This window comes from Lepisosteus platostomus, unplaced genomic scaffold, assembly GCF_059453375.1.
Source record: "Lepisosteus platostomus isolate fLepPlt1 unplaced genomic scaffold, fLepPlt1.hap1 Scaffold_59_H1, whole genome shotgun sequence".
NCBI classification, from domain to species: domain Eukaryota; kingdom Metazoa; phylum Chordata; class Actinopteri; order Semionotiformes; family Lepisosteidae; genus Lepisosteus; species Lepisosteus platostomus.
The window spans coordinates 437,607-451,603 of record NW_028291675.1 but is presented as its reverse complement, the minus strand read 5'-3'; the positions used below and the strand labels follow the sequence as shown (position 1 = coordinate 451,603).

Sequence of the window (13,997 nt, the reverse complement as noted above, 5' to 3'; positions counted from 1 at the left end):
GGCATAAGAAGACATTACCAACAACGACCACAAGATGGAGATGTTGTCTAGACATTACCAATAACGACCACAAGATGGAGATATTGTCCAAAGAGAAGGGCAAAGCCGCGATAAGGAGATGCTGTCAGAATGCACATCCGGATCCCAAACAGAATCTCTAGTAAAATATGATCATTTGTGAAACAGGCAAATGAGTGTCAGCTACAATATGATTGCTACATATCTGCATTTGTTGGTTTTTAAGGAGTAAGAGTGCAGGCGGTTTAAACCTGCGATCCAGTGTGTTGAAGTATTTCACAACACTACCCCTAGCACATCAGGAAATAAATCCTCATAATGATTATTGCCCTGGGCATGTACCGAAAAATCAGTGAGCATATACATATATCGCTGTGTTGAAGCTAGAGACAGAATAAGTGCAAACACATCCTAAATACAGTGTTCCTGCACCTTGACCTCATCCAGAATGTATCGTTTTTTGAAAGCGATTGCTGTCAGAATGCACAACTGAATCCCAAACAGAATCTCTAGTCAAATATGATCATTTGTGAAACAGGCAAATGAGTCTCTCAGGTGCCCATTGCTCATTTTCAGACACATTTATGCAATACTTTCACCATGCGTTGAGCAATAGGGATTAAAGATACCAGAGGTAAGGTTTAAAAGTGATTCTGAGGTGCAACACATCAGCGAAACAGCTAGGCATCTGAAATGCGGGGTTTGAGAGCCCTTCAGGGAACACCGTACCCTAAAGGTACCAGAAGTCCACTAGTATAAGCATTAAGTCACTGTCAGCCCTGTTGCAATGTGATTGCTACATATCTTCATTTCTTTGGTTTTTAAGGAGTAAGAGTGCAGGGGGTCTAAATCTGCGATCCAGTGTGTTGAAGTATTTCACAACACTACCTGTAGCCCGTCTGGAAATAAATCCTCATTCTGATTATTGACCTGGGCATGTACCAATAAATCACCGAGTATATATATATATCACTGTGTTGAAGCTAGAGACCTGTATGTAATAATATGATGCTAAAATGTTATTTTCACATGTAAGAAAACCGGCTCAGGGACGCCAAATATGTAATGTTGCCATAGCAAAATTAAATGTAGTGGCTCTCTGAAGGCACCAGTTCTGTAGGGTTTGGGCATTTACTGAGACAATTATTAATTGTAGCAGTAAATCACAAAGTTGATTCTTTTGATGGCTTTAGAATCCAACCATGTGACATAACTCAAACAACGCGCACACACAGGTACTAATACACGAGGATACATTTATTAATACATAAAATATGCATGTAAACCTAACAGATCTTATCGAGAGGGTTATCAGAATACAAAAGATATATATTCAGTCAGTTACGAAGTGTTACACATATCAAGAGGACATACGTTCAGTATATCATTCATTAAGACCGTTTCGTTAATGAACTTGGTTATAACTTCTACATTAGATACTCAAACAAGTACATAACTCTTAGGAATTAAATTGATATCAACTGGTTGGGATAACAATTGAATTCTCGAGCTGTAATGCATTGAAGTTGAATACTCATCCAATCTTTGGGGATTCAGATCTTCCTGCGGGCACAAAGAAACAGTTGCAGGCTGTTGCTGTCCAATCCGCGCTCTCTGGCTCCGTGCCAGGCTGTGCTGTGCGGCTTGCGACGCTGCGCTGCTGATGCTCACTGTGGGCTTTAACTAGCAAAGTTTGTGCACAGGAGAAAAGATGACTGTGGGTCCCAGCAAGTCAGGAAGAGGACCGGTTCGTTTCTGATGAAGAGCTAGTTCTGAATAGTGATTCAGCTGTCCACAGTTCCGACCTGTTCACGAGGCCTGCTGCTGGTGCTAACCTCGGGTGGATCCTCTGGTTATTCTCTGGCAACCTCCGCTCTAGACTCTTAGAACAAAGGAAAGTTCTGGCACTCGGACACACTGGCCGTTCCGTGGTTGTCCGGGCTGAATCTCAGGATGGTCAGGAGGCGCGCTGCGAGAATGTCCTGCCCTTGGGAGCCTTCTGCTCCTGGGCCGCCCTGCCCTGGAATTCTCCTTTGAATTCCCTTTAGAATTGTCCACAGAATCCTCTGAATCCTCCCTTCTGAATCTTACTGAATCTCACAGGCTCTCTGTGTTGCCTGTTTTTACCTGGAGGAACTTCAGCTCATTGATTGGCTGAAAGTTCCATGGGCATCAGAGTCCCACGTGGGTTACTCGGCCCTACCAGTCCCTGATTGATTGATCAAGGTGAGATATGAGTCACTTAGTCCTGACACTTAGTAATGCAGTCCAGATGTCCAACTGGCACTCCCTAGACAGATAGGCGCCAATGGATGACCATTGATCATGATAGCCAGGCTTAGCTAAGTGCATCCCCCTTTGGGAGCTGTCCTAGGACCTTAAATCACCCTGCATGAATAGTCTCTCTGTGGCTGCACCACAGAGATGAACAGAGAAATGGGGCCTCATTTGGGAAGGCTCAGAACACTTAATTCTGCCTTATTAATAAGCCTCGCCGCTACACACATATATTAATATAATAAATGATTGCTTATGCTTTATAAACAAATCTAATTAAAATAAAAGCTTAAGTTTTGTATTTATCTTGTACCATAGAACATGATTTTCTTTGTATTTCAATCCCACAAAGTGTCCAAATGACGCACTACATGATATAAGGAAGATTATCACATGCATATCGGTATTATCTTTCTTACGAAAATGCATTCCTTTCATTACCTTTTACTTTTTAAAATGAACTCAAATTGTGTATAATGTAATAATTTAAGTAGAATAGATTCTAATAATATAATGATCCAGTGTGTTGCACTACTTCACTGCTTCACTGCTCTATGCCGTCTGGAAATAAATCCTCAGACTGCTTACTGCCCTGGGCATGTACCAATGAATTACAGGAGCACATCTATTTCTCACTGCGTTGAAGCAGGAGACACACAGTCTCTGCAAACACATCCTAGATACAGTGTTCCAGCACCTTTGACCTCATCCAGAACGTATCATTTCTTGAAAGGGATTGCTGTCCGAATGCACATCTGAATCCCAAACAGAATCTCTAGTAAAATACGATCATTTGTGAAACAGGCAAATGACTGTCTCAGGGGCCCATTCCTCATTGTCAGACATATGTATGCAATGCTTTCACCGTGCATTGAGCAATAGGGATTAAAAACACAGCAGGTAAGGTTAGATGTCATGTTCTATGATCATTTCTTTCAGCATTAGGGACTAAATATACTAAACGTATGATGCTAAAATGTTATTTTCACATATATTAATGTAATAAATGATTGCTTATGCTTTATAAATAAATCTAATTAAAATAAAAGCTTAAGTTTTGTATTTATCTTGTCCCATAGAACATGATTTTCTTTGTATTTCAAGCCCACAAAGTGTCCTTTGATCTCTATTCTGTGGTAATCCATGATGACCCCGTTCTTCAGGTGATTCATCATGTCCTCCCTCGCCTGTTGAGAGGCCACCTGATCTCTTCTGCCGTGGCGTGCTTCATACACGCCCTCTTGAAGTGAGCAGGAAGCTGATCAAAAGTATTCAGGCACATCTTGCACACCAGGGGAATCCTCGCGGGTTTCCTTTGAAAATAAATAATACCATCTGTGTATAGAAACAAGCTAAGACTGATTTCTTAAATTATCCTTAAAATTCTCTCTCATAGTTTGAGCATAATGATTTTATTGCATTTATATAAGAATTGCTCATTGCTCCTAAATAAATAATGGTCTCAGTCACAGACTTTCCAATAGAAGCCATTGTGGAGTTCAGCAACTGCAGGTCCAAGAAGTGGGGAAGGAATTTTAAAAGAGAAATTGAATTACAATACAGAAGGAATGGCTGAGGGTTCACTGAAATGTATAAATATACAAATTCCAAAGACTGAGTCCATATAGAAACAACTACTTTTCATTTTCAGTATAAGAAAAAAAAAACTATCTTCCAAAGCATCATAAAATTGTCCCTTCTTCCAGACCCTACTTCTCTCTTGTAGTAGTACAGCAGACCTTTCCAGGTGAGCAGATCACAGAGTCCGAAATGAGCTTCCTCCATCAAGCAAAGTACCTGAACATGACTCTGTCTTCATAAAAGCGCCCCTGTAATAAAGAAATTAAATCCAAAATCAAGAGGGCAGTTGCCTACTGAAATACAAGAAGTCATCAATTTTAACCTAGCAACACATTAAAGGCTGCATCTATACAAGTGCGATTCTAGAAATGCTCACCAGATTACGTTTTAAGAAGGAACTGCGCCACAGGTTCCGCCGAGATCTTAAATCGGATGGCAGGATTCAGAGTCCGGAGTGTGGACTGATGGCGAACGGAGGGTCCACATACTGTGGATCCCTCAGTGATCTTCCGCGTATTCAAACCGCCAGCGTGTGACTCCCCTGTCCCTGTGACCTCATTGCTCTGCTCTCTCCTCTGTGCAGCCGAGCCCGACTCACGGTAAAGTGAAAAAAAAGATGCCCTCAACGTGAGATTTACTCTGGAGCGAGGATAGATGTTACCTTTTTATCATTTAACAGGATGTATGTGATGTGGCGACTAGGTTCAATTTTGTATCCTCTTTAAAAGATTAAGGACTGGGGTGAGCGTGATTTACCACCCTTTCAGCTAAGAACCCGACTTGCGCACCGTTTAAGCTGCATAGACTCGGTCGTTTAACTCTTCTCCGTTAGCAGGGTTAAGGTTAAAGAAAAAAAAATAGCTGACTCCTTTTTTTTGCCAGCTGCTAGCGCTGATTAGCAAGGCTTGTATATCATGTTTTGCAAGTTGCATCCATTTTAAGAAAAACAAGTCGCGTTAAAGACAGGAAATGAATACTTGCATTTAATTAAGTCTAGCCGTAGGCGGGGATCTCCTGTTTACTAGACAGGCGCTTTAACCAACTAAGCCACGGGGCCCCAGGAGTGTTGTCCTTTTGCAGCCACTTGGACACACCACTCAGACACATCTGCATTCGGTGTGTGCTCCGCCTGCTCGCTGAGCAAGTTGCCACCTTTACATACAATAGCAACATCGACACCAAGAGAAAGGATGACAAATGGCTTTTATCTGGAACTTTTCATGTCCAAGGAGCTCAATGTGCTTTCTGTGTAAACAGGGCCACTGAACTCCACACTGGCCACTGAACCACAGCAGTGGCTTGCTGGCTTGACATCTCCCAAGGAAAATGTTGAAATCACATGTGGAACAGGAAAATGACCCTCGAGTATGTGGGGAAAAAAAGAAAAAGATCATCTGGAGCGCGCCAACCCATGTCCGGACAGCCCAGTTTCGTCGACAAGGTGGCTGAGTGGTTAAGGTGATGGACTGCTAATCCATTGTGCTCTGCAGGCATGGGTTCGAATCCCATTCTCATCGCTCTCCATGTCTGACACGTGTGCCTGTTCGACATCGGCCCTCCTGTTGTTTGCTCCGGTGCTAGAGCCGTACATTTTCTAGCAGTGGCTGAACATGGTATAGTAGGCCAACGTCGGTATCGAGCAGTGACAGTAACAGTACTTACTGCGCCCCATAAGAAATCGTTTGTCCCTGTTCAAAAGAGATTGTGCGATGTCCTGCGGCGTTCGTAAAGCAAACCTTTGACAGTTTGAAAAGAGGAATTTATTCTGCTTCCTGTGCGTGCAGTAGTTACAAAGTTGAACGTCTTTACACGATCTGCTGCAGTTTTCAGTGGGCGGGCTTTGTCAGATGGCTTGAAAAAACGCACTGTGTTTCGGCTCGGGAAACATCATGAGCAGTGTCCTGCATGTTTTCTGTGTATAGCTGTCTTTTAACGCATACAGAATTCATTCGAAATCATTGATTTCTCCAATTAACAAGGGTCCCTTTTTGAACCTGCGAGAAGCATTCTTTCAATGTAACAGATTTACTCCGGGGAAAGCCAGCACGACATTGAGAGTAGCTCAAGCTTTCAGCACCCGTATCGGACTGCGTGTATGCAGACACCGCTCAGAATCCCCTGTAAGATTCTCCCTCAATTCCGTTTTTCAGTGCTTTAGCTCTTTCAAAAGGCTTTGCTTTGCTAGTCACAATCCAAGGCTCATGACAGCATTTGAAAACATTCGCCACTGCATTGGCCGGGAATCGAACCCGGGTCAACTGCTTGGAAGGCAGCTATGCTCACCACTATACCACCAACGCACACCCACAGGAAGCCTGCAGGACACCACCAGAGAATGCTTTTTTTAATTTTTTTTTATTAAACATAGAATTTACAAATACAAATACAACAAGAGGATCAGAGTCATGTACAAGAGAAAAAAAACGCAGCAGAAAAAAGCATTTAACTACCAGAGGTAATTAAGTAATTATGTGATCAAATTGTATATTTTACACGTATCATATTTTCCTTGCTTTAATATTTCTCAATTATTTATAAACTTTAGTTTCAACATGCATGCGTTTCCTGTAAAAAATAAAACTCAGCACACAGTTTTTCTTTTAACAACATTTCGAGTACCTCTGGCATTCATGAAAAGCAAATAACTAACTCTAAGACTGTCTAAACTATTGAGTTTTTCAAAGAACCATGAAGAAAGATGTGAAGACGGGGGTTTGAATTTAATCCTTTCTGTAGGGGGTTTAGACTTCTAAGTCACAAGCTGGGGTTTATGGCAGGAAAGGGGGTTAACTGATAAGGATTGCAGATGCAAGCTAGGAACCCCCCTGGGTGTAATGTTAAACTGACCATTTGCCCAGAACATCGTAAACTGGCCAAATACCATGAACCCCCCTCTTTACCATCAGACCGAGTGACGTCAGAAACGGAGAAGAAAACACTATATAACCCAAAAGTTTGTAACAGTACGTGGAACAATACTTCGGTTTTGTTGTTTCTTGCGGGAAACAAGACTTCGGCTTTATTGTTCCTTGCATGCAATAAACTCATCTGTTTTACTTCATCTCGGGATCAAGAACCTTATTTCTTCTGTTACAACAAATTTGGCGTAGTCGGCGGATGCTCCAGAAGGCGCAGAACTTCCCATCGGCAGGAGAGACAGTCAGCGCGCACATAACTAAGAGGTAAGGACTCCTCTTTTATTTAAAAGTCCCGACTCTCTCTGACCGATTGGGAAATCTCTGCTCCCTGCGAGAATCGCCCGAGATGACGGAGTAAACGTGAGTTTCTGAATTCCTCTGGCCCGGGGAAGGCACCGGTGTATGTAATGGGTTGGTTGCTGTAAGCCCAGAATTTGGTCTGGCAGGGGTTCCGCGGTATTGTGTACAGGCGTTCGAAGCTGGTGTATGCCTTAATTGCGCGTGGAGTTTTTAACGGGTTTTGGACCCTTACCGTGAAGTTCAGGACTGGTGTGGGTCTTAATTGCACCCGGAGTTCTGAAGGTCAGAACTGGTTTGGGTCTTAATTGCACCCGGAGTTCTGAGGCTCAGAATCGGTGTGGGCCTTAATTGCGCCCGGGGTTCTAGAGCAAGTGGTGCATTAAATGCACGTAGTTCAGGACTGGTGTGGGTCTTAATTGCACCCGGAGTTCTGAAGGTCAGAACTGGTTTGGGTCTTAATTGCACCCGGAGTTCTGAGGCTCAGAATCGGTGTGGGCCTTAATTGCGCCCGGGGTTCTAGAGCAAGTGGTGCATTAAATGCACGTAGTTCAGGACTGGTGTGGGTCTTAATTGCACCCGGAGTTCTGAAGGTCAGAACTGGTTTGGGTCTTAATTGCACCCGGAGTTCTGTGGCTCGGGATCGGTGTGGGCCTTAATTGCGCCCGGGGTTCTGGAGCTGAGTGGTGCATTAAATGCACGTATAATCCAGGATTGGTGTGGGCTTTAATTACGCCCGGGGTCCTGAGATTAGCTACGCCTTGATCGTGCACAGATTGGAGTGGCGTGGTTTCTGGCGTGGCGTGGTTTTTTTTTTTGTTTTAAAGGAAACAGGAGTAGAAGAGATATATGTATGTATGTTTTTGGTGTTTTCCTTGTTTGTGAAATACATATACACACGCACGACACTAACATAAACACACCTCATAATAAAGAGCAAAGCATTAAGTAGCAGGATTTAAAGGACGTTGAGACCCGAGAATCGCCCTGATTGAGCTCAGTGCGTAAGTCCACCCCGGGGCAAAAGCAGCGATGCTGGCGTTCTGGGGATGGTGAATTACTGATCAAGAAAGGGGGTTTTCGAGGTCTCGTTTCTTACCTGTGAACAGTGCGGTGTAAGTCCTCTCTAAAGTCTCGGAGAGGCATTTAGATCTGGAGGTAACAGACGCCCTTGGCTGAATGAGTGCAGTAATGCACAGGTTTTTCCAAGTGAAAACATCCCCCTACTGAATGAGCTGTTACCTCACACACGACAAAAGTAAATCTTAAAGAGACCGAACATGTGCGCTAACTGATGGTTTGAGAAAGTGGTGGAAGGGTCCGTTTAAATATCGGAAAAGTGTAAGTTGACGGAAAAGAAGGAGAAAAATATGGAAAAAGCTGAGTTTGTCAGAGGGAATTTGGGGGCGAAGACGCCTGTAAAGAAAGCATATATGAGTATTGATTGGCAAAAGCACAAGCATGTAGCTCCCACCCTGGTGCACGGCCGGCACCAGTGGTGGCAGATACATGAGAAAAAAAAAAAAGAAATTGGGATGTGACTTAAAAGTGTGTTTACGGGGAAAACAAAAACCCGGAAGAAAAGATATTTTAATCGCTACGAAAGAGTATAGAAAAAAAGCTAAAAGAGGCAGTACAGGAGAATGAGAAACTAAAGAAGGAATTAACTCCTGGTCACGCTGCACTGGTTAATGTGCTGCAGCCAGCGACTAAGTTATATCCTGCTCTCCCACAGGGGAACAAACAGGCAGGAAACGAAAATAATTGGGATCAATTCCCTCAGTGGCCATATGGAGAAGGGGGGTCTGATTGGGATAACACTTGGTATGAGTGTGATAAAGACGGATCAGGGTCTCCCCTGTTAGAGGGAGGGCGCCCGCAGATCTGTACTCTCACTCGAAGTGGGAAAGGACTTGATGTAGCAGGGGCTGGCGCCGTTGATGACAGTGCCACTCTAACACTGTCTCGCACCCCGTCGAGGGGGTCTGCAATCGCACCTACCTTCCCTGATTTCCCCCATACGATCAAATCCAAAACCGTAAGATATTGACCGGTGGGCTAAAGTACCGCACCCGAAATTAGAAATGCAGCGAACCTGGAGTGCGCTTCAGGAATTAAAAGGATTCATGTAGAAGTAAAACAAGAATACAGCACATTGTATTACGAAGAGAAAAATATATTCTCGATGTGTATGTGTGTTTTATGAATTTGTGTGCCGGCATGTATGTGTGTAACTGTGAGTTTTGGTATACTAAATGACGGTGTGAGTGTGTTTAGCCAGCGGGACTGGCTAGAGACGTAACTAAAGAGACTTGACGAAAATCAACTTAAGGAGATTGGAAAATATAAGAGCGTCTGAAACGTATAAGTACAGTGCAGGTGGACGTAAAAGTAGTTAAACAGTTTTTGTATTATTATAAATTATTATAAATTGTAATTTATACAATTAGTTGCAATAATGGAAACAATTTGGTTTTATTCGAATGTCTCGAAACCAGACATGCTGAAACGGTGTAGGTTTAGAATCGAGACTGGGGAGAATAACGTCTTGTGAGAAAATCTGTTTACCTAACGATTAGATCCTGTAAATCCCTTGTAGCCTCCCTAAGTCTGTCCCAGTCCAGTGGATAAAAATGTACTGTTAATGGAGTGTTGGTTTCTCTGTTAGGGGATACTGGAGCACTACTGTCCTGCTTGTTTCACTCCTCTGTTCAACAGTGTACTATAGAGCAATGTATATGGGAAGATGGCAGGAGGCCACAGGAGTATTGGGACAGCAAGTTTTACTTGCCGAGTACCAGATTTTAATGGGTGGTTTTATTCCAGATCTATTGGGTTGGAATATTATGCATTACAAAGAATGACTATGCAGAACAGGGTATCACGTGGCTTCAACTGGCTGTGATCACTCAGTATGTTGATGGTATTCTGAGTGCTTCCCCTGACGAGGAAACCCACAAGTCTGAGTTGCTTCAGCTTTAGAGTGTCTAATAGAAGCAGTTATGATAAGGCCCTTTTGTGTCTAGCATTGTGAAATTTTAACAGGGCCTGGGTGCAATGTTTTTTACAGGGTGAGCACAACTCTTAACAGATCTGCTTAAGGGGGGAGTGCAGTACAAGGACAAGATTGTCTTGGTTCCCGCAGCAAAAGCCGCCTTTAATAATTTGAATCAAGTTCTCTTACAGGTGCTGAGACTGGGGTTTCCTCAGATGGATCAACCATTCCTTTGTATTATTGCAAGTTGCTGACAGAGGCCACACAAGGAGCCCGCGAGCAGGTCCTGGAGGCGTGGGGACCACCACCTGAAGGAGGGCACGACCTCATCCCAGGAGAGTGGGTGTGGATCAGGAAATTTCCTTCACAGGTTCTCCAGCCCAGGTGGGACGGACCCTACCAGATCCTGTTGACAACCGAGTCTGCGGTTCGAGTGGAAGGAAAAGATCGCTGGATCCACGCGCCACACTGCCGACGAGCCTCATCCCCATTTACAGACTCAGAATGAAATCATTTCTGTTTATAACAATAATTGTTGCTGTAGGACTATGTTCCGCAGGAATTAATGATCATCTCTCCCACAAAGGAGAACATGGAATTAATTCCTTTTTAGGCCTCTCCTATCCTAGCTAAGAAAACCAACCAAAGTGCCTGCTGGGTGTGTGCCGCATTACCCAAATATGTACAGGGAGGACTTCCTATGGGAGCCATTCCTTGGCGTCGCGAGGAAGTCATAGGCATGATCATTTGGAGGGATAATTTAGGAAATTTTAATATGACAAACTATGGGGGTTGCCATAACACGACTTTAACCTGCACAACATTACAATATCTACAGGAGCGAGGCTTAGAGCCCACGAGTTTCACAGGCTCTTACGCTCCTAAATATAACAGAAGCCATACACCACCATACCTGACTCTAAATAAGGAACGTGAGGGAAACATATGTTTTCAGCACACTAATGGTCTGCACTTGGTTGGATGGAGTCGTTGCAACCTTACCATCGCTGCAAATATATCCACCTCTACCTTCCAAATTCCAGGATGGGATCGGCACACCCCACAATTCGGTATAAGTTTCTTATTTTCAGAGGCATGGGGAGCGCCAAACGGAACATATTTCATTTGTGGAAAACGAGCCTACCCATGGTTGCCAGCCCAGTGGTCTGGCTCATGTTATTTAGGATATGTGGTTCCTCATATCCGTGTTCAAATCCACAGCCCCTTCGGACCTAACCACAGACCACAAAGAAAATTGGCTGATTGGGAATATTATTTAGGTATAATATTTCCACAAGCCGGCATGAACTTTCTGAGTCGAGAGTTAATTCAAATGGCCTCGACTTTAGAAGAATTAGCAAATTCTACCTCATCTAGTCTGAAGGCTGTTAATGATGAAATGGTAGCCCTCAGAACAGTGGCCATGCAGAACCGACTAGCTTTAGATTATGTACTGGCGGCCCAAGGAGGAACTTGTGCAGTAATTGGCACTGAATGCTGCACATATATTCCTGAAAATTCTGAGCACATCTCAGATCTGGCCCAACACATTTACAATGAGGGACAGAAATTTCAGTATGGGTAAAGTCTGTGTTTGGGGCCTGGGGTGGAACCTTTTTATAGTGTTTATCCGTAGGAGTAGTATTGTTTATATGTATAATTGTAATCATCACATTCACAAAAAAATGTATCACATCTTGCTATAACCGTGGAACGTACAATGACATGGCAATACATACCTGTTCGCCAAGAAAGGAAAGATCTGCCCTGACATTGTATTTATAAAAATAGGCTACACTGACGTATGCCATATTTTATAAGGGGGGAATGAAGAAAGATGTGAAGACGGGGGTTTGAATTTAATCCTTTCTGTAGGGGGTTTAGACTTCTAAGTCACAAGCTGGGGTTTATGGCAGGAAAGGGGGTTAACTGATAAGGATTGCAGATGCAAGCTAGGAACCCCCCTGGGTGTAATGTTAAACTGACCATTTGCCCAGAACATCGTAAACTGGCCAAATACCATGAACCCCCCTCTTTACCATCAGACCGAGTGACGTCAGAAACGGAGAAGAAAACACTATATAACCCAAAAGTTTGTAACAGTACGTGGAACAATACTTCGGTTTTGTTGTTTCTTGCGGGAAACAAGACTTCGGCTTTATTGTTCCTTGCATGCAATAAACTCATCTGTTTTACTTCATCTCGGGATCAAGAACCTTATTTCTTCTGTTACAACAACCAGAACTATAACAGTCCTTAACACTTAACTACACCATTCCAAACTAACACTAAAGAAACACTAGTATATACTGGTATAACAAATATAACCAAACATAATCATTAACTGAGCAGTCACTGGGAGCAAATCTCCTTCCCATCCACAAAGGCCCTCGCTCCCACAAAGTAGGCTCTCCTCCCCTCTCTTCTGGCAGCTTCAACCTGGGGCCACAGCTGGTTCCTGGTACTCCTGTCCGCGGCAGACAGGTCCTCTGCAAACCTCAGTTTGTTCCCATTCAAATACTCATTCTCCCTCGCCGCTCGCCACAGCATGTCCCTCGCCGTCCTCTTGGTGAACTGTATTATAATCGATCTGGGGCGCACTTGCCCAGACATGTTCGCTCTCCCGAGCCTGTGAACAAAGTCAATGGCCGATATTACGTCCTCCTGGTCCGGCAGGGTCCTTTTACAGATACCCTTCACTGTTGCAACAAGGTCCTTATCACGTTCCTCTTTAACTCCAAATAATTTTAAATTCCATCATCGACGGTATCTATCTACATCGTTCACTTTCAATTCAAGTTCTTTAATATGCTTTTCTTGTTTGGTATTTACTTGTTTAAGAACTTTTACTTCACTCTTTAAGTCTTCAACCTCTTTAAACACACAGTCCATGGACTTTTTAAGACTTTCGATTGCGACTGTATTAGATCAAATCATTTCCTTCAGCTCACCCATGCTCTGTGCCATCATGTTGAAGATGTTGGTCTGGAGCTCCTCCAGCGTCAGGTCGCCCCTTCCTCTCTTGGCTGCCGGGGTTTTCACAGGTGTGCTGGGCAGGGACTCCGGCTCTTCCTCTGGCAGCTGAGTCTCACTTGGGCTGCGAACGCTCGCGTACGAGCGCATCTCCAGCACTCTTTCCACGTCCCCTCCAGCTGCTTCACTTTTCCCTTTAGTTGCCATCAATTTTCTTGTAGTGCTATACATATACGATTGAGGTTTCTTAGACTTCTCCTTCGAAGACCCAGCACTCTCTTTTCTTTTCCCAGTGTTACTCATATCGAAATTCTTAAACCTAAAAAAAAACGTTTTTTTTTCTTTCAATTATAACTGAAGTTTAAACACGTAGTGTTAAGTCCTTATTTTTCTGTAGTCAAAAAAAGCAAAAATTAACATTCAGGTCATGAAAAACTCAAAAAAAATCCTCAACCACTAAACTTTACCTCCCACCTGAGCGCCATCTTGAACGCCCCTACCACCAGAGAATGCTCACGATTTCGGAAGCTGTCTCCGGGACGTGCTGATTCCACACATCCTGAATAAATCATGATATTGTTAGTTGCTGTAGCTAGACGTTCAAATGAGTTTCATGGCCAGATGGACTGTTTCCTCCAGCGGTATAGTATTGCAGTGAGACAGCACGATGCCTGCAAGACTATGTCACGCTAAACGCCACAGATTGTGTTTGTCCGTTCATGTCAGTCATCCTGCAGCCACGGGAAGTGGGACACAAACATGCCGCAATGCTTTCAAGACATTAGGATTTGTTTGTGCAACATCCGAGAAGAGTACTTGTGGCTTGAATGTGAACTGTACGTGCCCGCCCCCTTTCCTCTGTAGTGCATGAGTTCCTCCCGGCATGCCCTTCGTCATTGTTCTGTCATCTTGTATTTAAAGGGTTGTATTTCTGCTGC

General features: G+C 43.6%; 1 non-coding gene across 1 annotated transcript; it reads right to left on the bottom strand.

The window, feature by feature from the left end:
* Positions 1-6,104: 6,104 nt before the first annotated feature.
* trnag-ucc (transfer RNA glycine (anticodon UCC)) lies at positions 6,105-6,176 on the bottom strand. The gene has a single exon. It is a non-coding gene; the product is annotated as a tRNA-Gly (tRNA).
* Between the last annotated feature and the right edge of the window lie 7,821 nt (positions 6,177-13,997).